Source organism: Muntiacus reevesi, chromosome 3, assembly GCF_963930625.1.
Source record: "Muntiacus reevesi chromosome 3, mMunRee1.1, whole genome shotgun sequence".
Lineage (NCBI taxonomy): Eukaryota > Metazoa > Chordata > Mammalia > Artiodactyla > Cervidae > Muntiacus > Muntiacus reevesi.
Window position 1 is genome coordinate 178,211,045 of NC_089251.1, and position 13,540 is coordinate 178,224,584.

The window sequence follows — 13,540 nt, forward strand, 5'->3', positions numbered from 1 at the left end:
AGAGAACTCCTCAGCCTTCCTGCCACCAAATTTCTACCTTACCCCACCGTGGCAGGCAGGCAGCCTTGTAATGGTCTCATTTCCCAGGATTCACACTCCTGTACAGTCACCTTCCTTTGAGTGAGGGCTGGGCCAAATGACTCCATTGTAATGAACAGAGTTCAGCAGAAGTGACTGGATACATCACTTCTGAGGGTGATAACAAGGAGTGACCTTCACCTTGCTGGCTCTCTCTTGCTTTCTCTTGGGCTCACTCGGCCATGTCTCAAGCTGCCCTGGGCAGAGGCCGATGGGGCAGGAAACAGAGGGGTGGAGCGCCGGGCCAGGAACTGGGATCCTCAGTCCAAGGGCTCACCAAAGACAAAACCCTACCAACAGCCTGGAGAGCGAGCTTGAAAGTGAATCCTTTGTGAGTTGAGGGTGGAGATGCTACAGTCCTGGTACCTACCTGGATTGCAATTTCAGAGGCTCTCTGAGTCAGAGGACTCAGCTAAGATGCCTGGATTCCTGACCACAGACGTAATCACCGCATTGTTTGAGGCAGCTACACCTTGGTGTAATTTGTCGTCACACAGCAACAGACAAGGAATACACACGCCCACTCTGCCTTCCTGCCCTGCAGCAGTGGGAAAGGAGCGTCTCCCAGCCTGGGAACATTCCACCACCTGTGGGAGAGGCCCTTTTCCTCTCCCAGGTCCCAGTCTGTCCCCCACAAACCAGCTCCTCCTCCAAGATCACGCCTGACTTGTGGGCTCCGCCCGCCGTCTCATCACACGTGTCCGCACGCCTCCTTTAAGAGTAGAAACCCAGCGAAGACAGGAGGCACGCTGCTCTGGTTCACTGATGTACCCTCAGTTCCCACAACCATGCTTTGAAGGTGAAAGGCTCTTCATAATAATTTGGTGAATGAAAGTACCAGGAATGGATATTCACTGAGTTTTTGGGGATAGTCTGTTTCTTTCTTTTTTTTTTTTTTTAGTCCTCAATCTTTATTTTTTTTTCCAATTATTTTTATTAGTTGGAGGCTAATTACTTTACAATATTGTAGTGTTTTTTGCCATACATTGACATGAATCAGCCATGGATTTACATGTGTTCCCCATCCTGAACCCCTCTTCCACCTCCCTCCCCATCCCATCCCTCTGGGTCTTCCCAGAGCACCAGCCCTGAGCACTTGTCTCATGCATCCAACCTGGGCTGGCGATCTGTCTCACACTTGATAATATACACGTTTCGATGCTGTTCTCTCAGATCATCCCACCCTCGCCTTCTCCCATGATAGTCTGTTTTCTTTGGTGTGGGTTGGCACTGCCGTATCACTTGTTTAAAGCTTAAAGATGAAAATCTAGTTTGAAACTGTACCCACGACGGTCACCTGCTGAAATGGGTGCTCTGGCTGCGCTGTTGGTTTTGGAGTTTTGTTTTGGTTGTGCCACGAGTCAGGCAGCATCTCGGTTCCCCACCAGGGATGGAACCCTGAGCCCCCTGCAGTGGAAGCGTGGAGTCTTAACCACTGAACCACCAGGGAATTCCCACACATCTATTTTTTTCAATGAAAAGAATCCTCTCAGCTTTGTCATTAAATGAAGAGGCCCATGTCAGCCTCTTAAGGACAGTTCCTAAGTCCACACAACTACTTCTCAGGGAGTTATAAGAATTTGATTTAAAAGCACTTCAGGAGACAAGAGGGCTGCAGCACGCAGTTCCCTGGGGGGCGCCCTTCAGAATCAGGTCCCAGGGGCTCCCACAGACACTCTGTCAGCCTCAGAGCAAAGACAAGAGAGGAACATGTCTTAGTATTGGAATATTGTTTTTTTTCTTTCTGGCCGTGCCACGTGGCATGAGAGATCTTAGTGCCCCGACCAGGGATGGAACCCACGCTCCCTGCAGTAGAAGCACGGAGTCTTAACCACGGGACTGCTGGGGAGGGAATTCCCTGAATTGTTGTTGATGCTGCTTTCTACTAAAGACAGCCTCCTGCCAAATGGAAACATTTTCCTCCCTTCAACCAGGTCATCTGTTAGCCAATAACGCCCCCTCATGCAAAATTTTAAAAGCGGGTCTCTTTTCTTCTTGGCAGTTTCCCAGGTGGCACAGTGGTAAAGAACTCGCCTGGCAGTGCAGGAGATCCAAGAGACTCAGGTTCGATTCCTGGGTCAGGAAGATCCCCTAGAGAAGGAAATGAGAACCCTCTCCAGTATTCTGACCCGGGAAGTTCCATGGACAGAGGAGTCTGGCAGGCTATAGTCCATGCAGTCACAAAGAGTTGGACACAACTGAGATTCAGTGTACACACAACTGTGAGAATGCAAAAAAAACTTTCCTTCTTGGCAGCTTCCAAGCGTGCCAAGCAGTGTACAGGCTGGATTTCGGGCCACACTCTCCCCCAGGGTCAATGCTCTTCTGCAGTGAACCACCTACACATCCTTACATTGCCACCCTGCTCAACCCTTCATCCAGGGAAAAGCCGACTTGCTCTCTTGAGTCCTGGGCTCCCTTGCTGCCGCTAAGAAAGTCAAGGGCCAATAAGAGTTGAATTACAATAGATGATCCAAGAAGTGGGGGGATAGAGAATGCTGCTTCGCACTGAAGAGGGGAAGGGGTAAAGCTGGCTAGGATTTCCCTCCTCTGGGGAAGGCAAGTCTGGGGGTGCATCTCCAGCAGCCACAGGGCCCCCCATCCCACATGCAATGGTCGGTGAAGGAGCAACAGTGATTGTGAGCAGAAAGAGCAGAGAATAAGACTTCTCCCTCGGCTGACCCACAGGAGTGGGAGGGGGCTAGGCAAGCAGTTGACCAGGGCAATCTCCCCGGTGTTGGCAAACCAGTGAGGGGTGGGGTGTCTTAGACCAGACTTAAATTAATGTAAAAAGATAAATAATCAGACTTTACCTGTACAGTATAACATTATATCTGTACCCAGATTCCCCACTAACCTCCCATGTATCCCTTATTGCTATCTGTACTCCTTAAGCCTTTGCTGAGGTTCTATTTGTGGCTCAGATGCTAAAGAATTCCCCTTCAATGTGGGAGACCCAGGTTCGATCCCTGGGTCAGGAAGATATCCTGGAGAAGGGAATGGCTACCCACTCCGGTGTTCTTGTCTGGAGAATCCCCATGGACAGAAGAACCTGGCGGGCTACAGTCCATGGAGTCACGAAGAGTCAGACACGACTGAGAAACTTTCACTCATTCACTCACTGATTCATTTCATATTTAAGCTACTTAAATAGGTATTTCAGGGCTTTCCCTGCATCTCTCTTCTCTCACTTCCCCTCCACCTATTATACGATTGCCAGATTCATCTCTTTACATGAAGATTTTCATGAAGACTTTCAGGATATCACTGTGGTACCCAAACATTTCCAACTGCTCCCCACTTATTAGAGGCTGTAACTCCAAGTTATTCCCTGGGTTCAAAGCCTTGTCCAGTAGGATTTCAAGGTATACATTCTGTTTCATCTCCCATTCTCCTAACCTGTGATTCCAGCCAAACTGAAAATTCACCTGGAGCTCTCTCCTCTTAATGCTTCTGCCCATCCCTTTTCTTCTGGTTGGGATTTCTGACACTTTAAAAAAAAATAATAATAATATCTTATATAACCTTTAACATATTAATGGTTAAATATTAATATGAAAATTTTCCCTTCTCCCAAATCCTTTCCTAACTCCTTCAGCCCCTAAAGTATCTTCCCATCCTTTATATTATTTGTGATCACAATTAAATTTTCCTACATTATGCAATAATTTATCTTAAAATGCTGAGGCTCTTGACTATGAGTTCATAGGGGCAGGAATGAGAGCAATTGTTTACCATTTTACATCTTAGATCCCCTAGAGTAAGAAATGGCAACCCATTCCAATATTCCTGCCTGGAAAACTCCATGGGCAGAGAAGCCCGACAGGCTACAGTCCATGAGACTGCAAAGAATCAGACATGACTGAGTATGCATGCACTCTTTATGCTGCCTAGTATACCGTTTTGCACATAAGCAAAGTAAAATGATTCATGGATTGAGTCTTCCTTTTACCAGAAGATCCACTATTAACAAAATTCTTTATGGATTTAAAGTATGACTTTGAAAATAAAAAAATTTTTTTTGTTACATGCCACTCAACTTCTCACAAAAAAGTTCACTTAAATCGCAAACTCTGAAAAGTGTGTCTTAACAAAATTAAAGGATATAAACACATAATCTGATATCAAAGCTTTTTGTTTTGTGTGTTTCTATATGTGTGCATGTGTGTTACTGAGTTTGAAGTATAGTTTCTCTACAACATAAGCTGTGGTGGAAAATCTGGCCCTCTGTGAAGAATGTTAGGCTGCTAACTTTAAAAAGAATTAATATTACCTGTTTCAACTTATGTTTTAAAACCGAAAAGCTGAATAGTAGAAATAAACTTCTCACTGGCAGCGCTTTAGGTAGTAATGAATACTCTTCTGAAAGTTCATAGACGTAAAGTCTGTTAAACATTTTTGCTTTCAAAACAGCTCCTTTTTGAATGAACGCAACTCGGCAAGCTTTCGTTTACAGGAATAGAAAATTACCCTGTGGCTTGTAAAATATGTAATCCAGGAAACGCGGGAGAAGGGGCACCCTTCGAGAGCCAGATCAGGAGATCCCAGTGTCATTCATACAGCCGCCTTCCTCACTAGTCACATCCTGGCTGTAATTAAGAGAATCAGGCTCGGGGTGCAAATCCTATCACACAAAGAGCAATCTACTGGGAAGACACCAAGTTTGGAGACGCTCCAAATGTCTGGCCAACGTAAAGAAAAGCCCTATTGGATGGACAGGTTTTATCATCTACGTCAACTATGTTGGATACTAATAGAAAAGAGATCCAATTCTGCCAAGGGCATTGGCTTCCTCGGACATATCTCATTCCAGAAACATGATTATGCCCTATTAACGGAAAACAGGGACCCTTTAAAAGTTCCTACAAACTTTTTAAACAATTGTTCACAGCCTGGACACAGACTCCTTTTTCTAAATTGAAAACAAATGTCCACTTAGAAAGACTCAATGTACTTAAGAATCAATTGTATTCTGAAAACAATTTACCCCAAGAGCGACTGGCTTTTTATTTTAACAAAACAGTCCAATAATGGTTTTAACGGTTGGAAGATAAATAAACATTTAGTCGTTAAAAACAAAAAGTCACTCATCTAAAATTGGTTCTCAAAGATGATAGTATTTTGCAAGAGGAGAAAACTCAAAGAACAGCATTTACAGGTACTTCTGTCTTTTCAGTAGAAAAGCTATTAAGTGCAAACAACAAGTCTCCTTTGTGGCTAACATTTGCTGATCTGTATAACCACTATGCCATCTAGTGGCTAAACTTCAAACAGCAACTAAGGAGAGATTTTTCTGCAAGCCCATCTATCTGAATGCCATCTTTTAAGATGGTGTTTTGAAAGTAGTTTATTACTAAGAATATAAAGGACGGATTGTTTATATATGAACTATTCTGCACCATAAAATGTCCACGTGTCTTAGGAAATTAATATTGGGTTCCTATAAAATGTCACATGAAATATGAAAAGACATTTTCTAAAAAATCACAGGTAAAGATAGGAGTAAGTTAACCAACTTATATTTTAAGACTTTTTGTAAATGACAAAACTAAGACATCTTATTGAACTGTGGCTAGGAATTATGACATTCATAGACTCTAAAGTTAAAATGGGGGAAAATACTGGAAGATATAAAGTCAAACATAAAAATAAGAAAATATATGCAAGAAAATAATTTATTGGTTGGAAATGTTTTCAGAGTTGTCAACGATTATTTATATATTCACCTAATTATAGCTCTAAACTATGTTACAAAAGGATATTTTGTTGGAATTAACTAGCCAAGTAAATATTGAGAAATCGAATCTGACCTTTATATCTAGCCATTCTGTAGAGATAAAAGAAAAATCCGGCCAAATTTCACAGGTCCCTATTAAAAGCATTATTTTTTACATTTGGGAAAGGAGTTTGCTTTTTTGTTAACAGCATTCTATTACTGAAAAACAAATGGCAGAAGGCCAGCTGCTAGATTTAGAACTGAAATGAAATATCTGTAGGAGACAGTGCCTCATCATTCGTAGCTCTTCTCAATATTGCTATTGAAGAGGTCCTGGTTTGTTTGAAAAATATTTACATCAAATTTCCAATGCAACCAACTCTATGAACTGTTACTTTTTTTAATGTCATTAAAAGAACATAACAATAATTTGAAATTTTAAACATGTCCTCAAGAACCATTTTATTATGAATACTTATAAAACGATTCAACTGAAAGAAAATGCATATGATCATAAAAAGGAATTTCAAGTAAACTCATGTCTTTCCTAAGGTGAAAAAATATATCTATAATTTTTAAAAACTAAATTTTATAGGAGTTTGTATGTTGAGAGAGATAAAAGCCACTTATGGAGCTGAAAGAAGACACAGGCAGATCTCATTGTGTAGCAATTTATTGTGCTTCATAGACATTGTGTTGTTTTTTTCTTTGTTTTGTTTTATAAAATTGAATTGTTGCAACTCTGAGTCGAGCAAGTGTATCGATGCCATTTTTCCAAAAGAATTTGCTCACTTCATGTCTCTAGGTCACATTTTGGTAATTCTTGCAATATTTCAAGTGTTTCATTATTCCTACATTTGTAATGATGATCTATGGTCAGTGATCTTTGATGTCACTACAACACTCATTGAAGGCTCAGATGATGGCTAGCATTTTTTAAACAATAAAGTGTTTTAAAATTAAGGCATGTAAACTGGTTTGCGTATATATGTAATAAAACTATTGAACACTTAATAGTGTGATGCATGCGTGCTCAGAAGCTCACTTGTATCTGACTCTTTGCGATCCCATGGACTGTAGGCCGCCAGGCTCCCTTGTCCATGGAATTTTCCCAGCAAGAATACTGGAGAGGGTTGCCATTTCCTCCGCGAGGGGCAATTCCTGACCCAGGAATCTCACACTTAATACACTGTATTGTAAACATAAAGTGAAAGTGTTGGCTGCTCAGTCGAGCCTGACTCTTTGTGACCCCATGGACTGTAGCCCGCCAGGCTCCGCGGTCCGTGGCATTCTCCAGGCAAGAATACTGGAGTGGGTAACCATTCCCTTCTCCAGGGGATCTTCCCAACCCAGGGATTTATTTTTATTTTTGGCTGTGCTGGGTCTTCGTTGTTCTGCGAGCTTTTCTCTAGCTGTGGCGAGCAGGGGCTACTTTTTGTTGCAGCGTGCGGGCTTCTCATTGCTGGGGCTTCTCGTGTTGCAGGACTCAGGCTCTAGGGAGCATGAGCTCCTCAGCTTTAGAGCACAAGCTCAATAGTTATGGTGCATGAGCTTTAGTTGCTCCACAGTATGTAGGATCTTTCCAGATTAGGAATTGTACCTGTGTCTCTGGCACTGGCAGGCAGATTCTTTATCACTGAGCCACCAGAGAAGTCCTGTAAACACAGCTTTTATATGCAATGGGAAACTGAAAAACTCCTGTGACTCACTTTATCACAATATAAGTTTATTGTGGTGGGTTCTGCGGCTGAACCCACAAGATCTCCTGAACTTTAAACATGAACATTGAAAGTAGGGTGGAGGGCAGACCCTGAGGTGACCCATGGTGATTTCCCATCTCCTGATGTCCACGCCTTTGCATCACCCCCCAATGCTTGGGTGAGAATCAGACCTGTGATTTGTTAGCCAGTAGAATGTGGCAAAGTGGGTGGGGTGTTATATGTGGTTATATGGTGTTATATAAGACTGCTTCAGCAGACCCGAGCAAGAGAGCCTCCTCTCTGGGTTAAGGAAGTGAGTAGCCAGGTTGAGGAAACCCACTGAGCAGCCTTTGATCAACAGTCAGCAAAAACCTGGGGTCCTCAGTCATACAATCCCAGGAAAAGAATTCTGTCAACAAGGTGGATGAGCTTAGAAGGAGACTCTGCCCCAGTCAAGCCTCCAGGTAAGAACACAGCCCACTGACACCCTGACTGCAGTCTGGCAAGACCCTAAACAGAGAACCCAGTTGAGCTGTCTCATGCTTCTGGTTCAGAGAAGTTGTGACTTGTTTTAGCTGCAAAATTTGTGATAATTTGTGATGCAGTGATATATCAGTGGCATGGTAAACAAAATTCACAATTCTACAAACACATATGGAGAACTAGATCCAGATCTGAGCCTGGCATAGAATAGACCTTGACAGCATAGCTAAACGGAGGTGCTATGCCTATATAAAGATCAGAAAGGAAGGCAAGAGTTTAATGCCTAGTTCCGAGAATATTATAATCTATTTGAAGGAAAATGGACATGCAAATAACTCTGATAAATAACTAAAATAAACTGTAACACAGGTACAAGCAACATGACAGGATGCACCGAAAAGGGTCTATATCAAAAGAAACCTGTGCAAGTTACAGAAAACTCAAATTTTTTTTAAAAAATGGCAAAGCAAAAAAAAAAAAAAAAAGACTGGGAAGGAATTCACAAAACTGAAGTCTGGAGGTAGGGCTGGCCTCAAGCATAATTTCATCCACCCTCAGAAAATTTCTAGGCTCTTCCCTTCTAAGTTTGTCACTTTTACACTTGGGCAGGCTGCCCTCATGTTGACAAATAACAACCACAGGGGTCACACGGTACCATGAAATACAGAAGTTTCTCTTTCATAAGCCCCAGTGAAAGTCTCCATGCATCTCTTTGGCCGGATTGAATCATAAACACATGCACCCTTCAGCCAAGCTCCATGCCATAGCCAATCAGAGTTCAGCCCTGGAGCAAAGAATGAGTCATTCCCTTTAAACCACACAGATGATAATGCTGCATAGAGGTGCTTCCTCCACAGGAAAATATGAAGGTGGGAGTCAAAGGAAATCAATGTCAAGGCAGTCACCAATCAACAGGGATCACGGGGCCCCACTAATTCTGAGTTGGGAGATCATGGATGTAACACATAATGAAATACAACTGTATTCAGCATGAAGGGTATAGAACACTGCATATACTAGGTTCCTAACAGTTCAATAAGTATAAAATTATTTCAAATTAAAATGTGAAAAACATTTTATTTTGTACTCTGGATTAGACAGATAAGACCAACCATCCATAGTTTAAAAACAAACAGGGCTTGTTTAATGTGACAATAAAAAATAGACTCATAGGAGTAAGATTTGTGAATTTCGAAAGGAGCCGCTTTCCGCTTTTAGAAATCAATTTCTATAAGAAACACACTCTTTTCAGAAGAAAAAAAAATAAGGTTAGGTTTACACTTGATGGAGGCATTTAGACCCTCTAGTTTCGGGCAAGAAACTTTCCAGTCCACTTCAGTGTTGAGCTGTATATATTGATTGAATTGACTACAAAATTGGCGCAAGGGTCAGAGAAACAGAGATGCTATACAAGGAATTCAGCAAAGGGTGGAGGTGTCAGGATAAAATATGAGGTGAGAGGAATTTATGCCAGTGAAGAGCTAAATTGCAGAAGAGGAATGCCAGAGAAAATTTATATGAGAGAGAAAAGAATTTTTTAGCAACAACAACGTTTAAAAGCAAGGAAAAATCTAAAACATATTGACTCTGTGGTTAGGTGCAAAAATGAAATGGAGAAATAAGAAAGCATAGCAGAGCTTTTGGTGAAAACCTTTAATTGTGTGGCTTCCATTCTTTTCAACCATATAGAACAACACAGAATATGCTTTTCTGTAATCAGACATGCTGGCAGGTTAAGTGTTTCATGAATAATTGAGTACTAAATATGGTAAGAAAATATACAATATCTCCTACATAAACATTTCACAAGGTAAATACCATTTTTCAAAGAATATGAATAGAATGCTATAAACATAACATTAAAATAATACTGAAAAAATAAGGCCCCTAGTAGAAGTGGCTGATTTCAGGATGGGGACAGAGAACACAAGATGAGATTGGAACATTATATGCTGCCAGGAAATAAGGAGGTGCTTTAAACAAATGATGGGGACAGGTCAAAAGGATGTAGGAGCCAACTGGAATAAGCTCTCAATAGCCAAATATGCTACAATTTGGGCAACAAAATAACAATAGTAATGGACTATAATACAGAATAAAATAAATATTCATGAGTCTGTGCTTAAGTCACTTCAGCTGTGTGCAACCCTTGGTGACCCTATGAACTATAGCCCGCGAGGCTCCTCTGTCCATGGGATTTTCCAGGCAAGAATACTGGAGTGGGTAGCCATCCCCTCCTACAGGGGATCTTCCTGACTCAGGGATTGAAAGTCGAGTCTCCTGTGTCTCCTGCATTGCAGGCAGATTCTTTACCGCTGAGCCATCAGGGAAGTCCATTTGATGCTAATCACTGGGTGTCAGAAATGAAAGTTTCTCTGTCCGGTGGGAATCTTCTTTGACAGAAGTGCCATCAAGTAATTTATCTATACAGTTTCCAACCCTTCAGTCATTTGAATACCACCTCTCCAATTTTTGCCATATCTGCATGCCATTATACTTTTATCTACTGGATTTTCCTTTTCAAATCTCTCCATGTTCTCCAAGGTTATTTTATTTTATTTTTTTCTCCAAGGTTATTTTAAAAGAAATATTTATATAACTACTATGAATGGAAAATGGGAATCACTTGCTGTAAATAGAAGCAAATTATAAATGTAAATAAATATCTAAAATACTTAAAAGTCTATCTATATCCCACATAAAATTATCTCACATACCACTAGTGGTATGCATGCCACAGTCTGGAAAATACTTTGGTACAATCTAAAAAATGTAGATACATCAAAAGTTTAAGGATTTACTATCCACGCAGAGGAAAGACTTAACAATCAAAGAATTGGTTAAGGCCATTTTAGAGACAGAATGTGCAGCAGTCAGGAGAGATTAGATTGTGCCACAATAACAAAAAGTCCCCAGGTCTCCTTGGCTTGATGCCGCCTAAATTTATTTCTCAATCACAGAGTCCACTGTGGGGACCTGATCACTCTCTAAGGAAAGTGTCCTCACGTGGTGACTCAAGGTCAAAGCCGCTGGAGGCTTTACCATCATGTAGTTGCAATTTCCTGAACTTGTGACTCTCAGTTTATGAGGTGAGATAGGGAAGCCTGGAGAATTAGGTACATCTGAGCATCTCACTGCCTCAGCCCATAAGCGACACATTTTTCAGGATTAATCACAGTCCTGCCCAGATGCCAGAGAGGATGGAAAGTGCACTCCTTTCTCATGGATGGGAGTGAGCACTACGAGCCTCTACCAAATATGGGTTGGGAAGATTAAGAGACTGGTCCAGAAGAAAACAATCTCCAGGGAGAAATATATCTGGGAATAGGAAGAGAGAGACCAGCCAAGGGAATAGAACCGAACGGATAAGAGGTATTGTCAGATCACATGTGCGGCTCTGATGAATAAAGCCTAAAATGTGCCTGGGGATCTACTGTTCTATAGAAATAAGAGATGGTATTATTCACCTCTTCAGTGATAAGAGAAATAGAAATAATCACCATACTTACAGGTACAATTTTCCTCTGCTTATGGATTTTAATATAAAATACATGTATTTTATTTTTTAAAGACAATTTTTTATTAAATGATAGTTGCTGTATATACAACATTATATAAGTTACAGGTGTACAACAGTGATTCACAATATTTAAAAGTTATACTTCATTATAATCATTATAAAATGCTGGCTGTATTCCCTGAGTTGTACAATTCATCTTAGTAAAAGCTTACTTTATACCTAATAGTTTGTACTTCTCACCCCTCAACCCCTGCGCCCCTTCCCTCTCCACACTGGTAACCACTAATTTACTCTCTATATCTGTGAGTCTACTTTTGTGTTGCTATATTCACTAGTTTGCCGTTTATTTTTTAGATTCCACATGTAAGTGAGATCATCCAGTATTTGTCTTTCTCTGACTCATTTCACTTAGCATAATGTCTTCCAAGGTCACCCAAGTTGCTGCTAAATCCTCTGCTTTTACCTCAATTCAGGTCAACACAGATCTGTTGGAATCTTACAATGTGTAAGAAAAAAGCTTTGCGCAGTGGCAGTATCATAGCCAATGAGGTTTAGCCGTTAAAAAGAATTCATTTGACTCAGTTCTAATGAGATGGATGAAACTGGAGCCCATTATACAGAGTGAAGTAAGCCAGAAAGATAAAGAACGTTACAGCATACTAACACATATATATGGAATTTAGAAAGATGGTAACGATGGCCCTATATGCAAAACAGAAAAAGAGACACAGAAGTACAGAACAGACTTTTGGACTCTGTGGGAGAAGGCGTGGGTGGGATGTTTCAAAAGAACAACATGTATATTATCTATAGTGAAACAGATCACCAGCCCAGGTGGGATGCATGAGGCAAGTGCTCGGGCCTGGTGCACTGGGAAGACCCAGAGGAGTCGGGTGGAGAGGGAGGTGGGAGGGGGGATCGGGATGGGGAATACGTGTAACTCTATGGCTGATTCATGTCAATGTGTGACACAACCTACTGAAATGTTGTGAAGTAATTAGCTTCCAACTAAAAAAAAAAAAAAACTATCAAAAAAAAAAAAACAAAAAACAATGTGTAAGAAAAATTTCCACACTCTAAGCCCATTCATTCTAAAATATAAAAATAATTTTATTTCTTTTGTCCATGGGAAGTCCATGGGAAGACTCCATATATCTTCATCAGAAACATGTGAGAGTCTCAGCTCCATTTATAAAGAAACCAGAGGAACAGTGTTTCCAGGATGTCCCACATTTTGGATTTAACGCTTCTCCTATGCTTTAGGAATTTCCCGCTACTTCTACATGGGAGGGAGGGAATGAGCATGACCAGGAACATCTTCCAGAGAGTGCAGCCGCGGGAGCCCAGACCGAACAAGGACCTTCTCTCTCCTCAACTGTCAGGCACTGGCTTCAAGGAGTGAGTCTCTCTGAGGATTAGGAAGAATGAGAACTTCTACATCATTTACTGAACCTACATAACCCAAAAGCAGACACTAGCACACTATTTCTGAACATCAATTTAGAGTGTACAAAGGCCCTAGAAGGGCTTCCCTGGTGGCTCAGATGGTAAAGATTCTGCCTGCAATGCAGGAGACGCGGGTTCGATCCCTGGGTGGGGAAGATCCCCTGGAGACGGGAATGGCAACCCACTCCAGTATTCTTATCTGGAGAATCCCACGGACAGAGGAGTCTGGCAGGCTACATGTAGCCCACGGGGGTGCAAAGAGTCAGACATGACTGAACAACTAACACTTAAGACCTATAACATCATTCTTTCATTTCATCTCTGTAGCAGTCCTGTGAAATAAGAACTACTGTCTCCATGTAATGGAGGATAAAACCCAGAGACGTTTGGGGCTAGGCCTCCGGTCGCATTTCTAGTTCAGGGCAAAGCCAGGCCTGCGATACAGCCCTCTTGACTCCAGGTGTTCCTCCGGCAGATTTATCTCTCTGCCAAAAAAGAATTTCTTGGCTATTATGAATGTTTAAAAAAACTAAAGGAAAATATGTCATAACAGTAAAGAAGTGTTTATGATGTCAGGGTGAAGGACAGAGTAGGCCT